Genomic DNA, 21,590 nt, shown 5'->3' on the forward strand with positions numbered 1-21,590 from the left:
ATTTTCCCCCATTCAGTAGGTTGCCTTTTCATTTTGTTGAATGGTTTCTTTTAGTGTGCAGAAGATTTTTAGTTTGATATAGTCCCACTTGTTTATTTTCGATTTTGTTACCTTTGCTTTTGGTGTCAAATCCAGAAGACCATTGCCAAGACTGATGTCAAGGAGTTCACCGTCTAAGTTTTCTTCTAAGAGTTTTATGGTTTCAGGTCTTACATACAAGTCTTTAATCCATTTGAGTAAATTTTTGTGTATGGTGTAAGATGGTGGTCTAGTTTCATTCTTTTGCATGTGGCTGTCCAGTTTTCCCAACACCATTTATTGAAGACACTGTCCTTTCCCCATTGTATATTCTTGGCTCCTTTGTCATAAATTAATTGACCATATATGCGTGGGTTTATTTCTGGGCTCTCTATTCTGTTCCACTGATCTATGTGTTTGTTTTTATGCAAGTACCATACTGGTTTGATTACTATAGCTTTGTAATATAGTTTGAAATCAGGGCGCGTGATGCTTCCAGCTTTGTTTTCCTTTCTCAAGATTGCTTTGGCTATTCAGGTGTGACTGTCTGCTTTTAACTCTAGAAGCCTGAAAGTACCCACCTTATAGTTAGGTATATTTCCACAAGGCACACAGACATTTATTGAATATCCATTATGTGTTAGCCATCGGGCTGGGTTCCAGGTGGGAAGTATACAAAGCTAAACTGTGTGCTTGTTGAATTCACTTTCTAGCAATGGAGCTCCCCCCACTCCTGATATGCCTCATAATTTGTGTACTGTTAAATGTATAGTCCAGGCAAAATTGCCAAGTTTAGTCTTGAATAGCACCTGATTCCCACCTGAAACTGTAAATTGTCTCAGGTTTACTCAGAATTTGGCTTTCATACAGATACCTCAAGTTCCAGTCTCAATGAAAGGTGAGCAAACCTTGAGGATGCTCTCAGTAGTTCAAGCATGAGCTTAGAAAAGTAATGAATTGTACACCCAGACGAGGACTGTTGATTGAGAAAGCTTCATATCACTTTCCAGATTGAAAGTGATTGCAAAGAAAAGGACATTTCCACCCACCTTCCCATCTTTCCTTCTGCCTTTCCTTCCTTGTTTCTTCTTTCCTTATAAAGGCTATAAGTGTTAGTATAGTCTGTTGGAGTTTCCAGAAGAATAAGCACTCCCATCCCACATTGTACACTTTCTTGGTTAATCAGAGTGAGACTGAGACTTATGAAATACATCTTAGAGAAAGCCCAAGAAATCCCTCAAAATTTCTCCACATTGTGATTCACTTTTACAAGTGACAATTTAGAAGCAGACAGTAATGGGCTACTCTAAAGTAAGTTACGGTCCCCAGTTTAACAGTTACTTCCAACAGAACCTCAATATTCTTTACAGCTATCAGTTGATCACTTGTACAAACTCATGCTGTCATTCCAAATGTTTCTGCCCAGTTTCTGCTCCCAGGAGCTGTTGAAGCTGTTGAAACCTTTCCTTAAGACAGTATGTGTTTTCCCTCTGATGAGTGATTTAATCTGATTTATTGGGGAAATCATTTTTTTGAGAATGATTAATATCTTAACATTAATCCTTTACTTGTCACTTTTAACTTCTTAAAGTAAAGATTTTTACCTTTATTGTTATTTCCCTTTTATTGTTTCAACTTAATGTTTGTTCTAATCTTAACTTAGAAACAGAAGTATAATCTCTTATTTATTTGAACTTTTGGGCTGAGTGAGTATAGTTAAAAGGGAAGCGTTTCAAGAAATATGGTCATAGACAGGAAAACAGTCCTAATGAGAGTAAACATGACCCATTTCCAAGCCATAATTTAAAACTCCTCAAATATTGCTTTCTTTAGGAAACCTTCCCCAAGATATAAAGTAGGGAGTTAAAGGAACAGGTAAAAATAATCTTTCTAAAATTATCTTTGAGGGTTTTCTTATTTCATTCATGACTCTTATTTCACTCATGGTATATATATTAAGAGCAATACATTTTTTTTTCCCATCGTAGGGTTTGAGCTTTTTGAAGTGAAATGTGTAAGTTTTGATCTTGAATACAGATCCCAACCCAATTTAGTTGGTCTTTTATACCCCAAGTAATCAAAAGGTCCAAACTGTTCTTATAAGAACTTCACATCGTATGCTGATTCTGATTCCCATAAACAAATATCAAAACATCCAAGCAGATAGAGAAAAATCCATCTTGAGGGCTGAAGCAGTAGAATGGGTTATCATATTAACTCTTGGCCCATGGCAAGTCTATTAATGTTTACAAGGAAAATGCATTTCCTTGTTCATTTATTCATTAAACAGTTAATCTTTTTTGCAAGCCTCCTATGTGTAACAATAGCCATTCCAGATCAGGGACGGTCAAACTATGGCCTGCAGGCCAAATCTGGCCAGCTGCCTGTTTTTGCACAGCCCATGAGCTAAGAATGGTTTTCACATTTTGTTGTTGTTGTTGTTTGTTTGTTTTACATTTTTTTAGGCCAAGCCTTGTGGCATGTGGGATCTCAGTTCCCCAGCCAGGGATTGAACCCATGCCCACTGCATTGGGAGCATGGAGTCTTAACCACTGGACTGCCAGGGAAGTCCCTCACGTTTTTAAATAATTTAAAAAATCAAAAGAAGAATAACATTTTGTGGAACGTTAAAATTATATGAAATTCAAATTTCAGTGTTCAGAAATAAAGTTTTAATGGAACACAGGCACACTCCCATTAGCTATGGTCTACAGCTGCTTTTATGCTAACAAACCAGAGCTGGGGTAGTAGCAACACAGACTGCATGTCCTACAAAGTCTAAAACATTTACTGTCCGGTCCTTTACAGAAAAAGTTTGCCAATCCCTGTTCTAGCCACTGGGAATTCAACATGAGAAATATAAGAAAAGTTTCTGCACTTATGAAATTACATTCTAATGGGAAAACAAACGAAAAGAATAAATGAACAAGATTGTTTCAGACCTTTGAATGTATTATGAAGACAACGAAACAGTCGATGTGATGGATAGTGAAGGTGGTTCATTTAGATGGGGTGGCCAGAGGGGGCCCCTGTGACAGCAAGGCTGAGAGCTGAAGACAAGGAGACAGCCATGAAGCATCTGGAAACAAAGGGTCCCAGTCAGAGGGAACAGCAAGTGGTAGGTCTCAGGAACAGGAAAGCACGGCTGTATCACAGAGAGATGGGGAGAGTAGTAGGTGAGATCAGAGCGGGAGCTAGGGTTAGGTAGGGGCCAGCTCACAGAAGGCCTCTCAGGATGAGTCAGGTTTGTATTTTTCTCTATGGGCAAAGAAAATTCTCTGAAAGCTTTTATGCGCAGGAATGATGCGATCTGAATTACATTTTAGAAAGATCAACTTGATGATTGTATGGAAAAGAGATTCTAGTGGAAGTCAAAGTGGACACAGTCAGGGGCTGTTGTAGTGGACCCAGTGAGAAAGGGTAGTGGCTTGAATTATGGGTGCAGCTAGGGGGAGGGGAAGACTTGGATAGATTTAGAGCTTAGCTTGGAGGTGAGCTGTCAAGGCTTGCTGAGGTGGAAGGTGAAGGAAAGGGAAAAATTGAGGATTACACTTGGGTTTTTGGCTAAGCTGGTGCCATTTCCTAATGTGAATTGTACTCAAAACTATTAAAATATATGAACTTATGTCTCAAACAGGAGTTCCTATCTATGTAATGGGTGTTTCTCACCCATTACAAGGTATAGATGTAGTTGTGCATGTATACCATGGTGTCTTACTAATTTTTGTCTTTACTGTCTTTCCTGAATGTAGGAAATAATTGAGATCATCCACAAAGGCATGTTAACCAGGAGGAAAGACGGCTTTTAACTTCAAGTCCACGTGTGGACCTCTTTCTGCAGAGACTGAGGAAGAGGTAGGTATGACCATAAAAAACAAGCTTAATACCACTTGTGAAGTTTGCCTTACACAGGTGATCTGTTGTTGATTTGTAGTTAACAGGGAAATAGCCAGATTTCCTTGTGGCATTCTCGCTATTGCTCTTAATTCCAACAGATATTTGGAACATTGATTCGGTTGTTTTAGTTCAGCCTTGTATAGATATCTAGTTGATGTAGCCAGCCAGCCAAACAGCAATAACCTGTATTTCCCCAGGCTGTAGAAATACTATGTTTGCAGAAAGAAAATGTGTTTCTCCCAGTTTTGTCAGCATGATCAAACATTAATGATATGTATCTGCAAAAAATTGTGAGAAAATTGGGGGTATCATCTTACTATCATTAAAAAGATGAGAGGAAGAAACTGAAAAACCTTTACTAGATTTTTTTCCTGATCTTCTATAAAAAGAAAACCAGAACTTTAAACCTCCCCCCAGGTGATCATTTTAGTTACACTAATGACCCATAAAGATTACATGATTTTGAACAGTTGCGGTTACTGAAATGGTTGAAAAGAAAATGAACTGGGTAATAGGATGGTTGTAGTAATCAGCATCAGACTCTGTACAACTTGTGGTAGATTGAGTGTGTGTGTGTGTGTGTGTGTGTGTGTGTGTGTGTGTGTGAGTGTGTGAGAGAGAGAGAGAGAGAGAAAGAGGGAGAGGGAGAGAGAGAGAGAGAGATGGAGAGACTTGAACTTGAGTTCAGATTTGAGTGGTTAGCTGGGTGACGACAGCCTTTACTGAGACAGGAAACCTGCAGAGGGAAGCCACTTGGGGCATGAGGGGAATGACTTTCAGTTTGGGGCCTATTTTGCATTTGGGTTTCTCGTGGAAATCCATTTGGAGACATCCAGGAAGTAGTTGGAGATATAGGTCTGAGGTTCATAGAAGAGATTGAGATGAAAGATTTAGGGAGACTTTAGAATCTTGGGAGTAAATAAGATAGCCCAGAGAAAATGTGCATAGTGGAAAAGGCTGATATTTACTCTCTAAGGAATAGGGATAAGAAGAGAAACTTGTAAAGGAGGCTGCAAAGGAGGAATCAGAAAGGTCTATACTAAATCACTAGAGGGAGGAGCCATAGAAGCCACAAGAAGACTATTATTAAAAAGTAATCTATGGTGTCAAATGCTGAAGAAAGGCAAGTGATAAAACAACTGAAAATGTCCATTGAATTTATTCATACATAGACTTTGGTGATCTTGGTGAAAGCTATTCTGGTAGAGCAATTCATGGCAGAGAAAACTAGATTGTAGTGAATTAAGGGGGAAGTGGGAAGTGAGGGAACAAAGTGAGTACTGTCGAGTTTTTCAGGAAGTTTGACTGTGAAGAGTAGAAGTGCAATAGGGCATTGGATTAAAGAGATCTTGGAAAGAAGATTTCCCCCTTTCCCACCATAAGATTTGAGCCTGTTTAAATACTGATGAGAAGGTTTAATATATGAGAGAGATTAAGTACAGATCGGTGTCCCAGAGAACACTGGGATGGATTTCATAGTACTTGTTGAGGGTTTAGCTTTATATACAATGATGGATAGTGCTATTTTTCCAGTAGTAGAAGAGAAATGGAGAGTTGAAAACGAGGGTAGATTTGATAGGTTAGATAGAAGTTGAGAAGCTCCCTTATGATGACTTCTATTTCTCCGTGGAGTAGGGGGAAAGGTTATGGGATGGAAGTGCAAGGTAAAGTGTAGCTATCAGAGATTTGAGGGGAGGGAAGTGAGATTAAAGCAGCATGGGAAATGATCATGGCTAAGGAATCCTGGTAGGTTCCCTGACAGCCAGCTTGGAGAGCCCAGCAGAGAGTGATGATCACAGATTTATGATTGCAAATTGCCCAATTGTTACTTCTCACCTGCACCATGCAACACTGAACCAAACCTGTTAAGTTTCATGGAAAAAGTAAACAGTTGATTGATACAGCCACTATGGAGAGCAGTATGGAGGTTCCTTAAAAAACTAAAAATAGAACTACCATATGACCCAGCAATCCCACTACTGGGCATATACCCTGAGAAAACCATAATTCAAAAAGAGTCATGTACCACAATGTTCATTGCAGCACTATTTACAATAGCCAGGACATGGAAGCAACCTAAGTGTCTGTCGACATATGAATGGATAAAGAAGATGTGGCACATGTATAGAATGGAATATTACTCAACCATAAAAAGAAACGAAATTGAGTTATTTGTAGTGAGGTGGATGGACCTAGAGTCTGTCATACAGAGTGAAGTAAGTCAGAAAGAGAAAAACAAATACAGTATGCTAACACATATATATGGAATCTAAAAAAAAAAAAAAGTTCTGAAGAACCTAGGGGCAGGACAGGAATAAAGACACAGATGTAGAGAATGGACTTGACACAGGGAGGTGGAATTGTAAGCTGGGACGAAGTGAGAGAGTGGCATGGACATATATACACTACCAAATGTAAAGTAGATAGCTAGTGGGAAGCAGCCGCATGACACAGGGAGATCAGCTAGGTGCTTTGTGACCACCTAGAGGGGTGGGATAGGGAGGGTGGGAGGAAGGCGCAAGAGGGAGGAGATATGGGGATATATGTGTATGTATAACTTATTCACTTTGTTATAAAGCAGAAACTAACACACCATTGTAAAGCAATTATACTCCAATAAAGATGTTAAAAAAAAAAAAAAAAGTAAACAGTTGAGTTCACCTAGAGGTGGGGTTTTGCCAAGCAGATGCTATGGAGAGACAAGGGGGTAGGAGAATCTGGTAAGAGAGTACCAGTAAGAGAGAAATCAGAATGTTCAAACCATGAAATCTATGCAGGATAATTATGGAAATGAAGATTGGAGAGGGCTGTTGGGCAAGGAAAGAGTAGCAGAAGACTGAAGGTCCTGATGAACTGCCAGCACTCATTCTAGATTCAATATGCATTTGATAGATACTCAGTTGATAGTAGAAATATATAGATGGCTACTTCCAAGCCCAAACACCAAAGGTCATGGGGCTCCCACACGTATATCCCATTCCTCCATTACCAACACCTCTCTTCCAACTGGAGGGAACAGTTTATTAAATCAGAATATGTCACCCTGCCTCTGTACCTTTTGTCATAACAATATCCTGTATTAATGCCTGTTCCATTCCTTTTTGCCTATTCAAATCTTACCCATCTTTAATACTTAGCTCTCCCTTTATTCACAAAACTTTCAGCTGAGGGAAAGCAAGGGGAAAACAAAATTCCCTAAAATTTATTAAGCATCTATTATCTTCCAGGAAATGTACCTTTCATATGCAATTCTAATCTAATTTGGGCACTGGAGTGCTCAACTTCCTTTTGAATGTGAGTTATTTATATTGTCTTTAACATTATATGGCATTCCTCTATGTTTACTTGATTCGAGAGATTTTTGTGTCTATGTCTTACCCTTATACTCTATACTATTTTTTTTAACTTTTTATTTTATATTGGAGTATAGCCGATTAACAATGTTGTGATAGTTTCAGCTGCACAGCAAAGTGACTCAGCCATATATATATATGTATCCATTCTCCCCTACACTTCCCTCTCATCCAGGCTACCACATAACATTGAGCAGAGTTCCCTGCGCTATATAGTAGGTCCTTGTTGGTTATCCATTTTAAATATAACAGTGTGTACATGTCAGTCCCAAACTCCCTAACTATCCCTTCCCTCCACCCTCTCCGCCCCTGTAACCATAAGTTCCTTCTCTAAATCTGTGAGCCTGTTTCTGTTTTGTGAATAAGTTCATTTGTATCATTTCTTTTTAGATTCCGCATATAAGCGATATCATACTATGTTTCTTTCTCTGACTTCATTCAATGTGACAGTCTCTAGGTCCATCCATGTTGCTGTAAATTGCATTATTTTATTCTTTTTAATGGCTGAGTAATATTCCATTGTATATATGTACCACATCTTCTTTATCCATTCCTCTGTTGATGGACATTTAGGTTGCTTCCATGTCTTGGCTATTGTAAACAGTGCTGCAATGAACACTGGGGTGGATGTATCCTTTTGGACCATGTTTTTCTCTGGATATATGCCCAGGAGTGGGACTGCAGGGTCATATGGTAGTCTACAGTATTTTTTTTAATGGCTTAATTATGTTGTATTTTCTGTAGCACCTTTCAGAATGAATTGGACATGGCAGGCATAAATTCTTACTTGATTAAGAATATGAAAATACAGATAATAGACTAAAAAGAATACGGAAAAAGGAAAGAAATGTGAGTGCCAACCATTATCCCTTGTAAATTCATGATATGTGCTGGGAACTGGGGAAAATTGAGAAATATTGCACTAGTGTTTGAAATATTAATATACCTTCTAAAAGTGGGTAATTTACTGCTCTTTCAGTAGATTCAGACCTGATACATTTATTATAGAATGTCTTATAGCCAATTCTACATAACTATTTCATTTGAAAAGTAGCCAAATATGATATATTGGGTAGAGACATAGATTTCTTTTTATTAGTTGTGTTTCCATATATTTATATGAGTTGATAATTCAGTAAAATATAATTCAGTATTTGACTTATTTTGAAAAATGAACACTGTATAATTTGGGTAGTTGCACATTAGAATATCTGCTAAGGGTTTGATATCCAAAATATATAAAGAACTCCTACAACTCAATAACAAAACAAAAACAATCTGATTAAAAAAGAAGGCAGAGGACCTGAATAGACATTTTTCCAAGGAAGCCATACAGATGACCAATAGTTACATGAAAAGATGTTCGACATTACTAATAACCAGGGAAGTATAAATCAAAACTACAGTGAGATATTACCTCACACCTGTTAGAATGGCTCTTTCCAAAGACCAAAAATAGAGTTGGTGAGAATGTGGAGAAAAGGGAACCTGTGTGCATTGTTGGTTAAAATGTAAATTGGTGCACTCACTACGGAAAACAGTAAAGAGGTTTCCCCCAAAGTTAAAAATTAAAAACTACTATATGATCCAGCATTTCCACTTCTGATTATTTATCCAAAGAAAATGAAAACAAAACCAAAAACACTAATTCGAGAGATATATCCACCCCCATGTTCATTGAAGCATTATTTATAATAGCCAAGATATGAAAGCAACCTAAGTGTCCAATGATAGATGAATGGATAAAGAAGATGTGATCTCTCTCTCTCTCTCTCTGATGGAATATGATGGAATATTACTCAACCATAAAAGAATGAAATCTTACCATTTGCAACAACATGGATGGACCTAGAGGGTAATATATTAGTGAAGTAATACCACATGATTTCACTTATATGTGCAATCTAAAAAACAAAACAAACAAACAAAACAGAAACAGACTCATAGATACAGAGAACAACCTGATGGTTGCCAGAGGGGAGGTGGGTGGAGGGACAGGTGAAGTAGGTGAAAGGGGTTAAGAGGTACAAACTTCAGTTATAAAAATAATTCATGGGGATATAATGTACATCATAAGGAATATCATCAATAATATTGTAATGACTTTGTATGGTGACACATGCTAACTAGACTTATTGTGGTGACCATTTCCTAATGTATAAAAATATTGAATCTCTATGTTACACACCTGAAACTAATATAATAATGTATGTCAATTATAATTCAATAAAAATTTATGTATTATTTAATAAAAGTAGTATTTAAAGTTAGCTAAAATTTTAAAAGACTTGGCCCATATAAAAAAATAGTGGTGTTTATGTCAGAGATGAAAACCAATAATTCAAATTTCAGCAGCAGCAGCAGAGTAGTTTTTTCGAGTTAAGCACTGGAATTGGCTCATTAAAGAAATTTTGTAGCATCTCATCGAGAAATGGCTATGAAGTTTTCTGTAATGAACCATCAAAACTTTCTTCCTTTTCCAAATTCTCCTCCTACTTCATTTTTAGGAGGTTTATAATATTTTTATATTCAAAAGCTAAGCTTCATTTAAAGCCTTTGCCAATATGATGTTCACTTCATAGACAAATTAGTTCAAGCACAGACAAGTTATACATGTCTGAGTTTCTGCAGAAAGTTTTTGCCGGAACCAGCAATAGAACTGGAGTTTCCTATTTGCAAATGAGGTAACTATTTTAGAACATTACATGCTGTATATTTACTGGGCAAAGGCTGTCAAACTTGTTACACAAAGACAAATGGATCAGTTTTTCTTCCCTTTTTACAGCATTACCATCACCTTCTGCCTGGAGATTGTCATTTTCTTCATTAACCTCAATTATATTTACTAAAAGAAATGTTCATTTTAGTGAAAATTTACAAAGTATTTCAGTATTTTAAATGCTTAGCAGTTTCTTGCCATGGGAAAAGGAGAAGCTTTTTCAATTATAAACTTACAGTGACAGATAAATCACTGAGATGACAAAGGCTAGGCCATTTTAAATTTCATATGTATATATAGTGTTGTGATCCCTGGATATACCATAAGGGTAGAGTCTATAGAAGCTACCAGAACATAATAATAACTTACATTTGTAAAACAAGTGTTACAACATGTTTTCATATGCTTTATTTTCCTTTCTAAACATAGTTGTTTTTCCTTATTATAATAGAAATACATGAGCATTATAGAAAAATTAGAAAACATAGACACATAAATGGAAGAAAAATAAAATCTGTTACTCTGAGTTAAACTCTTTGGACACTTTGAGTTTAGTTTCATACCATCCCCCCACCCATGTGGATATGTGTGTGGATCATATACATAAAATTTTTACTTGCTTGTACACTTAATAGTTACATTTTACACACCATTATATACTAATAGCTATATTTTTTATTTTTACAACGTTGTTTTTAACAGCTGTATAGTACTTATGTCAGTGTAGTCTAATTTATTTAATCAGTTTCTATTATTGGATAGTTGATTGTTTCTAACATTTTGTTATTACAATCAACACGCTGGTAAATATCCATTTACATACATCTTTCTGTGTTTTCTTAATTTTTTCCTGAGGCTAAATTTCCAGAAGAGGAATATCCAGGCCAAAGTTCTGGGCATTTTTAAGTCTGATAATTACTGCCAAGTTGTCCCCCCCAGAGTCTTATAATTTGCACTCTGACCAAATACATATGAGACCAAATACACTCTTCCCTCACTAATAGAAATTAAACTATTAATTGTCTCATTTCTGATTCTTGTAATAATTGTGATGTAGACAGAACAGATGAGGAGAAATGTTAATTGTCACACATCTAGAAAGAAACAGGACTGGGACTCAAGTTTTCTGACTTGCCATATCACATTTTTCTTTTTTTAACATCTTTATTGGAGTATAATTGCTTTACAATGGTGTGTTAGTTTCTGCTGTATGACAAAGTGAATCAGCTGTACACATACATATATCCCTATATCTCTTCCCTCTTGCATCTCCCTCCCTCCCACCCTCCCTATCCCACCCCTCTAGGTGGTCACAAAGCACCGAGCTGATCTCCCTGTGCTATGCGGCTGCTTCCCACTAGCTATCTATTTTACATTTGGTAGTGTATATATGTCCATGCCACTCTCTCACTTCGTCCCAGCTTACCTTTCCCCCTCCCCGTGTCCTCAAGTCCATTCTCTATGTCTGCATCTTTATTCCTGTCCTGCCCCTAGGTTCTTCAGAACCATTTTTTTTTTAGATTCCGTATATATGTGTTAGCATAGGATATTTGTTCTTCTCTTTCTGACTTACTTCACTCTGTATGACAGACTCTAGGTCCATCCACCTCACTACAAATAACTCTTTTATATCACATATTTCTTGCCGTCGTGCCGTCAGTGACGGCAATCCCAAGTGAACGGTCAGGAAAGAACCTCTAGCAGGAATTCTTACACGCCACAGCCTGACTCATGTCTGTGCTGCTGGCAGTGCCCTGGCCCCCAGCCATTGGACTGTGGGTGGCACAGCTCCTGTGTTCTGAGGAAAAGGCCGTGTGGTCACCCTGCCTGCCCAGGCCAGCACTGAAGCCAGTGGGAAAGGGAGGAGGAAAGAAAGTTGGAGGCAAAGAGGCAGCGGAGGGTGACCAAATTATAGACCTTGTAACAGCATGTCCCTAAAACCTTTTGAGTCTTGCCCCATTTTATGAGTGAAATAATCCAGGCCATCCATCTGACCTGAATATTTTAAATTAGTGAGTTTATTTTTATAATTTTTTTAATTGTAAGATTCACACAGATAGGATTCTGTTTCTGTTTTCATTTATACAAACTATTCAAGGATCCAAATTCTCATAAGTGAAACAGAGGAGGTGGTGAAGGAAAAAAAATTCTCTTTTGAATAGAAAGACATAAAAGTGGGATTTTTTTTTTTTTTTTAAGAAATTTATTTATTGGCTGGGTGGGGTCTTCGTTGCTGCCTGCGGGATTTCTCTAGTTGCGGAGAGCGGGGGCTACTCTTCGTTGTGGTGCATGGGCTTCTCATTGTGGTGGCTTCTCTTGTTTCGGAGCACAGGCTCTCAGCGTGCAGGCTCAGTCATTGTGGTTTGCGGGCTCTAGAGCGCAGGCTCAGTAGTTGTGGTGCACAGGCTTAGTTGCTCCGCGGCATGTGGGATCTTCCCAGACCAGGGCTCGAACCCGTGTCCCCTGCATTGGCAGGTGGATTCTTTTTTTTTTTTTTTTTTTAATTTTATTTATTTTATTTTATTTATGGCTGTGTTGGGTCTTCGTTTCTGCGCGAGGGCTTTCTCTAGTTGTGGCGAGCGGGGGCCACTCTTCATCGCGGTGCGCGGGCCTCTCACTGTCGCAGCCTCTCCTGTCGCGGAGCACAGGCTCCAGACGCGCAGGCTCAGTAATTGTGGCTCACGGGCCCAGCTGTTCTGCGGCATGTGGGATCTTCCCAGACCAGGGCTCGAACCCGTGTCCCCTGCATTGGCAGGCAGACTCTCAACCACTGCGCCACCAGGGAAGCCCGGCAGGTGGATTCTTAACCACTGCGCCACCAGGGAAGTCCCAAAAGTGGGATTTTTTAATTTTTATTTTTTGTATCGTATCGTTTAGTCAATTTAAATCAAGTTTAAAGAAAATTAAAAAAAAAAAAAGAATAGCAATGTGTTTAATCATACAGTTGTTTGCCAAGTTCTAAAAAGTATTTGGCTATAGAATTGTGTTAGAAAACTGTTGTGCAAAAGTGCAAGCAGCATTTGTTAGGGGCTAATAAACCAGGTATACTAGTAGGTGTTGTAGGGTTGGTAAGATGAAACAGTTACAGGCTCTGTCCTCAGGAGCCATCTTGTAGTGGCCAGAAGGTTGCTCCAGGAAGCTTTCCTGACCATTAATCTGTCCTCTGATCACTAAACCTACTTCACAGATTGAAGTCATCTATTTACTTGTCTGTTATACCCAGTAGACTATGAGTCCCTTGAGGGAAGGAATTGTGTTCTGCTTACTGTGTTCACCATGAGAGGCTGTATAGAAGAGGGGTCATAGAAACTTAACAGACAAAATTATACCAGAGGAAACATAACATCATATTTTACCATTTTGGGGAGGGAATTATTTTTTGATTATTATGTTCACTACCTCTCAAAAATATTGGGCTATACTTTTCAAATTTATTAAGGTAAGATGATATATTATTAAATTTCAGTTTTTATTAACTTTGAAAACTTGGGCATATCATTTATGTTCTCAGTTTTTCCCATCTGCAAAATAAGGGTGTTAGACTAGACCAGTAATTCTCAGCTGATGTTGGGGAAACCTATCCCAGTATTCAGGGATGGAGTAGAACACCTCAGAATCTTAGGATACTGTGGTTTGAAAAAACATACTCAGTATCATTATATACTTTTAAATTTGTAAAATAAAAAGAAAGGCTCTATTTCTATAATATTAAACAATAGAAAAAAAAAGTATCCTGGAAAATGTTGGCATCCAGGCTTCTCAGAGGTTGTGGGACAAATCTTCCCAGGAAGTTGTATAAGAAACTCTAAGGTAGGTGTGGGGAAGGGTCATAATTTACATTTTTTATGGTTTTTCAATGAGTTCAATAAAGTTAAGAGACACTGCACTAATCCAGAGAAGCTCCAGTCACCTAGGATTTCATCGTGGATGACATAAATCTTGTTTTTCTTTGCACGTGTTGGAAAAGTTCAGTCACCTTTTTTTTTTTTTTTTTTAACTTATTTTGAAGAGAGACAAAACCTATGGATCATATTAATATTAGGCTGAGAAAGATAAAGAGGATAAGAAAACCAGTCAGACTGAGTTATTGAAGAATTGATGTATAAAACTGCTCTTACTTCTTGGACTCGCCCACGTGATCCAGGACAGGCTGATGGTTTAGTTTAATTGTAGCAAGATCTTGTGAGAGAACTGAAACCCAGCATAGTGGAGTTGGGTGATGGGGTGCTGTAGTTTTAAGGGACTAGAGGCTGTGTTCTCATAGTGCTTGGGGTCTTACTTGAAGGAGTTTTTTCAGGGTTAAGTACTTGCTGTTTGGCATCTGAATGACTTCCCCCTACAATAAAGTGCTTCCAGGTCAAAATCGACTTGATTTTCATATAACTTTCTGGTCGTGAGTATCCACATCACAACAAAAGTATTAAATGATTTAAAATGCCCAGTACAAACTAAAAACAAATAGAGATTGAAATGCCACCCCATTGCGGGAGTTGATACAAAAGTCAATTCTTGCAATCTCCTCTTCTCTGGGGCTCTCTTCAGATAGCTAGTGAAGGAGATAGCTGTGCTTTTTATACTCTGTGACTTTTGGAGGCCTGGTCCATGCCTTCAACCCCCTGGTCCCTCGATGACTTGGCCACACTCCTGCCGTCACAGGAGTCAACAGTATCCTGACATCCTCAGTTACAAGCCAACCTGGGTTACTTTTACCTTCCATTTTGCCAGTATGTCCCTCAGATATGCAGAAGCAGAATCCCTTTGTCCTGTCTTGTGGTATTTTAAGCTCTGATTCTAAACTACTGCATAGCTTTCGACTAAGTTAGGGCATCGTTCAATTTGGGGCATGGTCCACAGATTTAGAGTAGCATTTTTAAAATTCGACTTTTTGACCTAAATCTTTAAGTACCTCTCAGTTTGGGTCTTCTGAAAAGCAGATGTCAAGGTAGATTAGATGAGCAAGAGATTTGGGGGGGGGGGACATGGTGAAGGAAAAAAGGGAGGGAGCACGAATAGGCCAAGAAGAGCCTTGAGTCCTTGATGCAGGTCTGTGAAAGGGGAGAGGGAAGGGGGGATTGGGTTGGAAGGAGCCTCAGACCACAGTGTAGTTCTGAGAAAGTCTCAGCCCGGCCAGTAAGGACCCCTGAGCTCTCTGAGCTCGAGTGTCCCATTAAAGGAATCCTGTGTCAGGCTGAAGTGGCCTGGGCCTGCTGCCGCCACTGTGCTCTGTCATTGTCTGGGGGCAGCCAGTGGGAAGTGTGATCTCACTTCAATGCTGCACTGGATCCACAGGTGTGACAATTTGAGGCTGTTCGTCAGCTATGTTCCCTGCAGCAGGTCCTCTGGAAGGGAGGGTAGAAAGGGGTACCTCCACAACCACTGAAGTATCCAGAGGTGGCACCTTAAATCTCAGGATCCTCAGCAGAACTTTCTGAAGGTTATTGGCGTTATTCCTTCTGCTCTCCACTCCCATCTCCTGCCAAACTCATGGCGATTCCTTCCATTCCTAGACTCTCAATCCCCACAGAGCAAGTTTAGATAGGGAAGCTACACCTCCAGAGCCTCACTGTTGTTGGTTTTTATTTCCTAGCCAATAAAATCATTCCTTTAAAAAAAAAATCCTAATTGTCCACAGACATTTCAGTGGTGAAATTCCCAGCACTGTGTTAAATACAGAGGACACGAGATAAATAAGACGCCTCAAAGGACTCGTACCCGAGAGAGGGTGCCGCACAAATTAGCATACGTTTTAATAATGTGATAAATAGAGGAATAGATGGAACACAGAAGAGGACTATCTTGACCAGCCTGGGCGAAGTCTGAGCAGAGTCTCCAAGGACAAATACAACTTAGACAGAAAAGGCTGGCGGAGGCAAGTCTAGGCAAAGGCAAGAAAGTATGAGGAACAGACTATAAGAAACATGGTGTTCCTGGAGGATAAAGGGAAGGCTTATGAGGTAGGCAGGATCCAGATTTATGCTTGGGAACTTGTACTTGGTAGTGTTAACCATGGTCACCTGTGCATTTTACAAGTGTGGCAGAGGATTTGGATGGGGAAGACGAGAGAACAGTAGGAAGCCACTGCCTGTCAACTATTTATTTCCATCCATTGGAGGACAAGAGTCCTGGGGAAAGATTGCCTGCTTTGCATACAAAAGACATGGGTTCTAATCTCAGCATCACAGTTTACCATAGTTTCTAGACCAGTCATGTAACTCTAGAAATGGAAGTTTCTGTTACTTAAAAACTGGCAATCATGATACTTGCCCTGACTCCTATTGAGCTGTTGTGAGGATCAAGTTAGTTGAGACAGGACTCTATGAAGGCACTTTGCAAACTTTCAGCGCTGTAAAAAATTAAGGGGCTGTTATTATGTGCCGCTCAGGAAATAACAAGCACCTGGGAAAACCCACAGAGTGTGGTTTTGTAAGAAGTTTCTCAGCCTCCAAGAGAGAAAATGCCTGGCTTAACATTGGCCAAGAGGAACATGTCTGGGAAATTACGACATGGGGGAAAGCAAATGTGGCTTTCTGTTTTGTTTTCAGAGATTACAGTTTCTTGTCATTCTCATTGTTTACCCTACCTCACCAAGGGTGGTTCTGAAGTGAGAGGAAGCTGAGGCAGGGAGTATTAATGAGGTAAAGCAGATGGTTAAAATTTACTTGGTGTAACAAATAGAAACTGAACCACTTTAATGTTGGGAAGATAGTAAGCTAGACATTGGTTATATAAATGGGCACATGTGTAGGGATGGAAAACAAATTCAGCTTTATCAGAAAACTCTCTGACTTTCCAGGAGCCTCATGGGGTCCTCATCCTCTCACAGTGTCAGGGAGAAGTAGCAGTACAATATCAAATAAATAAAACTTGCCCCAACACTTCTCTTCTGGAAAAATCTTTAAAAAAATTCTTTCTCTTATTAGCTCTCTTTTGTTGACGGTTTGTTTGATTCTCAATGAAAAAAACCACTATCATCGACTTACTCACTGTTGGTGAGACTCAGAGGCCAGGCCTTTGACATATATTATCAATATATGTCCTTATAAATATATTATATGTTATAAAGGTATGAAAAAATCTCTATTTAAAAAATTCTACTTACAGACCTTTCCTGGAATACCATTGATCTCCTAAAAGAATTGACTGTTCTATGAAGAAACTTCTTTTTTTTTTTTGATAGAGGAATTCACAGGAATGTCTGCATGTGAGTTAAGACAACTGGTTCCTATAGGGGACTTGTTGGCAAAAATGTTAATTATTTTTTCTTGAATACACATATGATAGGTTGATCTTTGCCAACTTAAAATTAAAAAACTAAGGGACTTTTTAAACTTGTTGTATGACCTATGAGAGATGTTTTGGAAAAGAATTCCCCAAAGAACAGAGTGGCTAAGCTAGAGATCGATTCATTTGATACCAACATCAGCCACTTTTGGCTTTCTCTTACTGAATTTTAAAGGGTGGAAAGCTAAAAATAATATTCCTCAAAAACCCTTGGAGTTTAACTTTGGGGAGCAACCTGGCCTCAGTCATGCAAATGCAAGTATTAATTTTTTTATCGCTGTGTAACAAATCATACAAATTTAGTGGCTTAAAATAACATATATTGGCGTATAGTTTCTACAGATCAGAAATATGGGCATGGGGTAGCTGGAGCCTCTGCTCAGGGTTTCACAAGGCTGAAACCAAAATGTTAGCCAGGGCTTCACTTTCAGAGTTCTCTTCCAAGCCCACTGGTTGTTGGCAGAATTCAGTTACCTGTAGTTGTGGGACTGAGGTCCTCGTTTTCTTGCTGACCATCAATCGGGTCGTTCCCGGCTCCTAGAAGTTTCTTGCTCTCTTTGCTGTGTGGCCCTCTCCACAACATGGCAGTTTGCTCTTCAAGGCCAATAGGAAAATGTCTCTGGCTTTGAATTTCTGACTTCTTTTAAGGGCTCATTTAGTTAGGTCAGGCCCACTCAGGATAACACCCCCTTTTGATTAATTCACAGTCAGCTGACTGCAGACCTTAATTACATTTGCAATATCCCTTTTTGCCATATAATAGAACACAATCGTGGAAGTGATATTCCATCGTATTTACAAGTCCTGCTCATACTCAAGAGGGTCTTGTACAGCACATGTACATCAGGAGCAAGAATCTTGGGGACCATTTCAGAATTCTGCCTACCACAATGTGCCATTTATAGATAGAAGTAACCAAGGTGAGGTAGGGAGATTGTACAGTTCAGCAAGCACAGTGGCATTGATGCTGCTTTCAAGGAGAGTTTTTGTTTCTGTTTCCTAGTGCCACGTGTGCCAAGGAGTGAGCGGCAGCAGAAAAGGGTTTTGTTTTTTGTTTTTTGTTTTTGCTAGAACAACTAGCAAAAATGTAGTTGAGCATTTTTTCTGGGCAAATTTGTCCTGTGTTTTCCTTGGTAACATTCCTTGGTTCTTTGGTCCTCCCATAGATGGTATAAGCTAATGAGTACTTAAATCTCTTTCTGCTTAAACTAGCTATAGTGAATACTTTTATCTGCAACATAAAGCCTTGATTGATACAACAGGGTCAATAATGACCTCTTTTTATATATCCATTAAATGTGTGTCATTCTGTATTGCCTGTATAGATACATAGAACTTTAGAGTAGGAAGGACACTTTCAGATCTAGCACTTTAAAAAATATATTCTATAGGACACTTGTAATAGAGTCCAGGATATGGGGATAGTTTTTTGGGGAAAAAATATTCAAGAGTTCTGCCAGCTTGGAATACAGTATACATACTTAGAGCTTATGATACTCATTAGCATATGAAAGACTCTGAGAGATGCTACAGGAAAAAAAAAAAAACAACCCAGTCCAAAACCATTAGACTTTTCTTGATCCAACCAAGGTTTCCCAAGCCAAGGCCCCAAAAGGCTTTCCTGGAGGTGCAGTGGTTAAGAATCCGCCTGCCAATGCAGGGCACACGGGTTTGAGCCCTGGTCTGGGAAGATCCCACATGCCGGGGAGCAACTAAGCCTGTGTGCTACAATTACTGAGCCTGCGCTCTAGAGCCCATGAGCCACAACTACTGAAGCCTGCGCGCCTAGAGCCCGTGCTCCGCAACAAGAGAAGCCACCGCGATGAGAAGCCCACGCACCGCAACAAAGAGTAGCCCCCGCTCACCGCAACTAGAGAAAGCCCGTGCGCAGCAACGAAGACCCAACGCAGCCAAAAAAAAAAAAGACAAACTCAGTTCCAAAAAAAATCTAAGTCACCAAAGTCAGCTGGTGGGTTAGTGATAGAGGGAGGGCTTAAAACTAAGCTAGCTAGGTTTTTCTGACTCCCAGAAACATGAAGCTTATTCCTTACATCTGTGTGAGAATTAAGCTTCAATGAATATAAACGCAGTCTTATTAAGAAGTAGAAGATATAAATAGTTCCACCAAATATATTAGTGATGTCTCTATGAAACCTGTCATAGCTATTAGAGAAGCTTGGAATCTCACACGTGCCCACCGCAGGAGGTGACTGCCAAGAGAGTGGACACGAAGAGGATGTTTCCTGCCTCTCTGTTATTCGCACAATAGCCTTCCCTGGGTGCCAAGGCCGAGCGCTCCCAGACCACAGGCAAAAGGAGCCTGTGAATTAAGCTCCAGGACGTTTTGGTAACTGTAGCAATTATCCTCCATGCAGACATTTTGGGATTAGGGCTTGTTAGAAAATGAATTGCTTTAAAATAATTTCAAAAGGAAAATGAAAAAAAAGTATTAAGATCACCGCAAAAGGCAATATAGATCATGTGCATAATAGAAACCTGATTCCTGGATCAGAACGCTTGTTAAGTGCACGACTCTCCCACATTCCAAAATGTAAATCACGTCGTACACATGTGACCCAGAGAGAAGAGGTTCCAGGAGGTGCATATCTTCAGCATGAGAACAAGGAGCCATCAGTGTTACAAGCGCAGCTCACAGTCAGCTGGCCGGCCTGACACACCTTGGCATTTATTGTTCCCTGAGGCCACGTGGTTGCATCATGAGAGGCTGGGGTGGACGTGCTGAAGTGGCTCCAGTCCGCAAGCTTCCCCCACCCACCTTTGCTGTTCTTGGAAGGAACTCAGCTTAAGTAAAGAATTTAGTCTCCATGACATTTTTATTATTGGGAAGATTTCCCCTGCCGGGCAGAGAGGTAGCATAACAGGTTAGACTTCTTGCATTCTCTACTGGGGCTTCCCTTTCAGCACCATAGTTTTTCCTTCCTTTTGGTAGCAGCATTTCTAAAAGGACTAGGGCACGGGTTAAAAACCAAAACCAAAACCCAGCAGACTCTCCTCACAGCAATCTTTTGTAGCCACTGAGGCCCTTAAAAGAAAGAAAATGGTAAACAAACCAGCCATTACATGAGTCATAAAGGGACTCACACGACCACATACCACCGCCACAATTCTATGGGAAAAGTTTCCACGCACGTGCGTATTCTCCGGGGTTTGTGGTATTCCTCAGAGCTTGGACTGAGGCAGGACTGTGCAGTACCCTGTAAAAGGCTCCAGGCTTTGTGGGGTTACCTTTATTGTGCTTGAGGAGTCAGAAAAAGGCAACTTACGAGTTTGGGTAATGGCATAAGGCAATGGCGTTTATTCTTCCGTGCCTCGTGTTCAATAGACGTTTTCTGGCCTTTTTGGTTCAGCTGTTGAGCCCCCACCCAGATGCTTTCAAACTAAAGCTATTAGGCCAATGCTAGTGGGTTGTGTGGATACTCTTGTGGACTACAAAAGAGATCTAGTTTCTTCTAAAAAACGGCAAAGCAAGCATCCAAGGAATGGGATGTATTTCAGCTCTTAACTATTATTCTGGGACGTGCTTATGTACGAGCAAAATAATTGGCAAAATAGGTTTCAAGCTCAAAAGGTTGGCATATTTGTTAATCAAGAAGTAAATAATATTTTCCTCTTCTGTTGTCCTCAAAACTGGGCTCTAACTATATTTAGTCTATAATTGATAAGATGTAATGAACATTTTAAGCAGAAAGATTTAAAATGTGATCATCCCCATGCTTCGTCAGACCGTATACAATCAGGACAGAGTTATCCTGTGAGAGAGAACACGCACACTGGATGCAGATGGATGTACAGATATATTTCCATTCTATCAATGGGATAAAATATTTACAGCAGGCAGGGATGTCCGGAAGACTCTGAAAGTCCAAGTTGTTTGCTGTCTGTACAAGGTTTCTGCCTTTCAGTATTACACAAAGGGTCTCTAGGAAGAGTCTGGTACCTACTCCCCAATTCCAGGATGACATGACACTTCACTGTATGAGGAGCTCATTTGTTAGCATATTCTTTATTGTAAGAAGTATGGGTTCACTTCTCCCTGTGAATTGTTTATGACAAATTTGTATTAAGAAACGACTTTGAAACAGTAAGGCTTCCAGGCTTGTGATGGTATAGGAGACCATATTTTCATTCCTGTTCTTTCTGTTATCTAATGGCCTGAATTCATTTCAATCAACCAAAACCAAAATGAAATCAATTCCTTTAAAACCTTTGATTTATAATAACCTGAAGAATAAAAAGGAAGATGTGTTGGAGGTTCCCACTAGAACGGACGGGTGTTTTCCCCATCACTGCCACACACCAGG

At 39.5% G+C, this 21,590-nt stretch overlaps 2 long non-coding RNA genes across 7 annotated transcripts in view; both read left to right on the forward strand.

The window, feature by feature from the left end:
• The window catches only part of LOC309667176, a 169,291-nt gene extending 164,800 nt beyond the window's left edge, over positions 1-4,491 (forward strand). For all 6 annotated transcript variants that reach the window (XR_014267578.1, XR_014267579.1, XR_014267580.1 and 3 more), the window contains one exon: positions 3,771-4,491. This is a non-coding gene — a long non-coding RNA (uncharacterized lncRNA). The remainder of the gene's footprint in view (positions 1-3,770) is intronic.
• A 7,886-nt stretch (positions 4,492-12,377) lies between these two features.
• Positions 12,378-18,344, forward strand: LOC309667238. The gene is made up of 2 exons (XR_014267650.1): positions 12,378-12,462; positions 12,783-18,344. It is a non-coding gene; the product is annotated as an uncharacterized lncRNA (long non-coding RNA).
• Positions 18,345-21,590: the final 3,246 nt, after the last annotated feature.

The sequence above is a fragment of the Balaenoptera physalus genome (assembly GCF_965194825.1).
Source record: "Balaenoptera physalus genome assembly, chromosome: 9".
Lineage (NCBI taxonomy): Eukaryota > Metazoa > Chordata > Mammalia > Artiodactyla > Balaenopteridae > Balaenoptera > Balaenoptera physalus.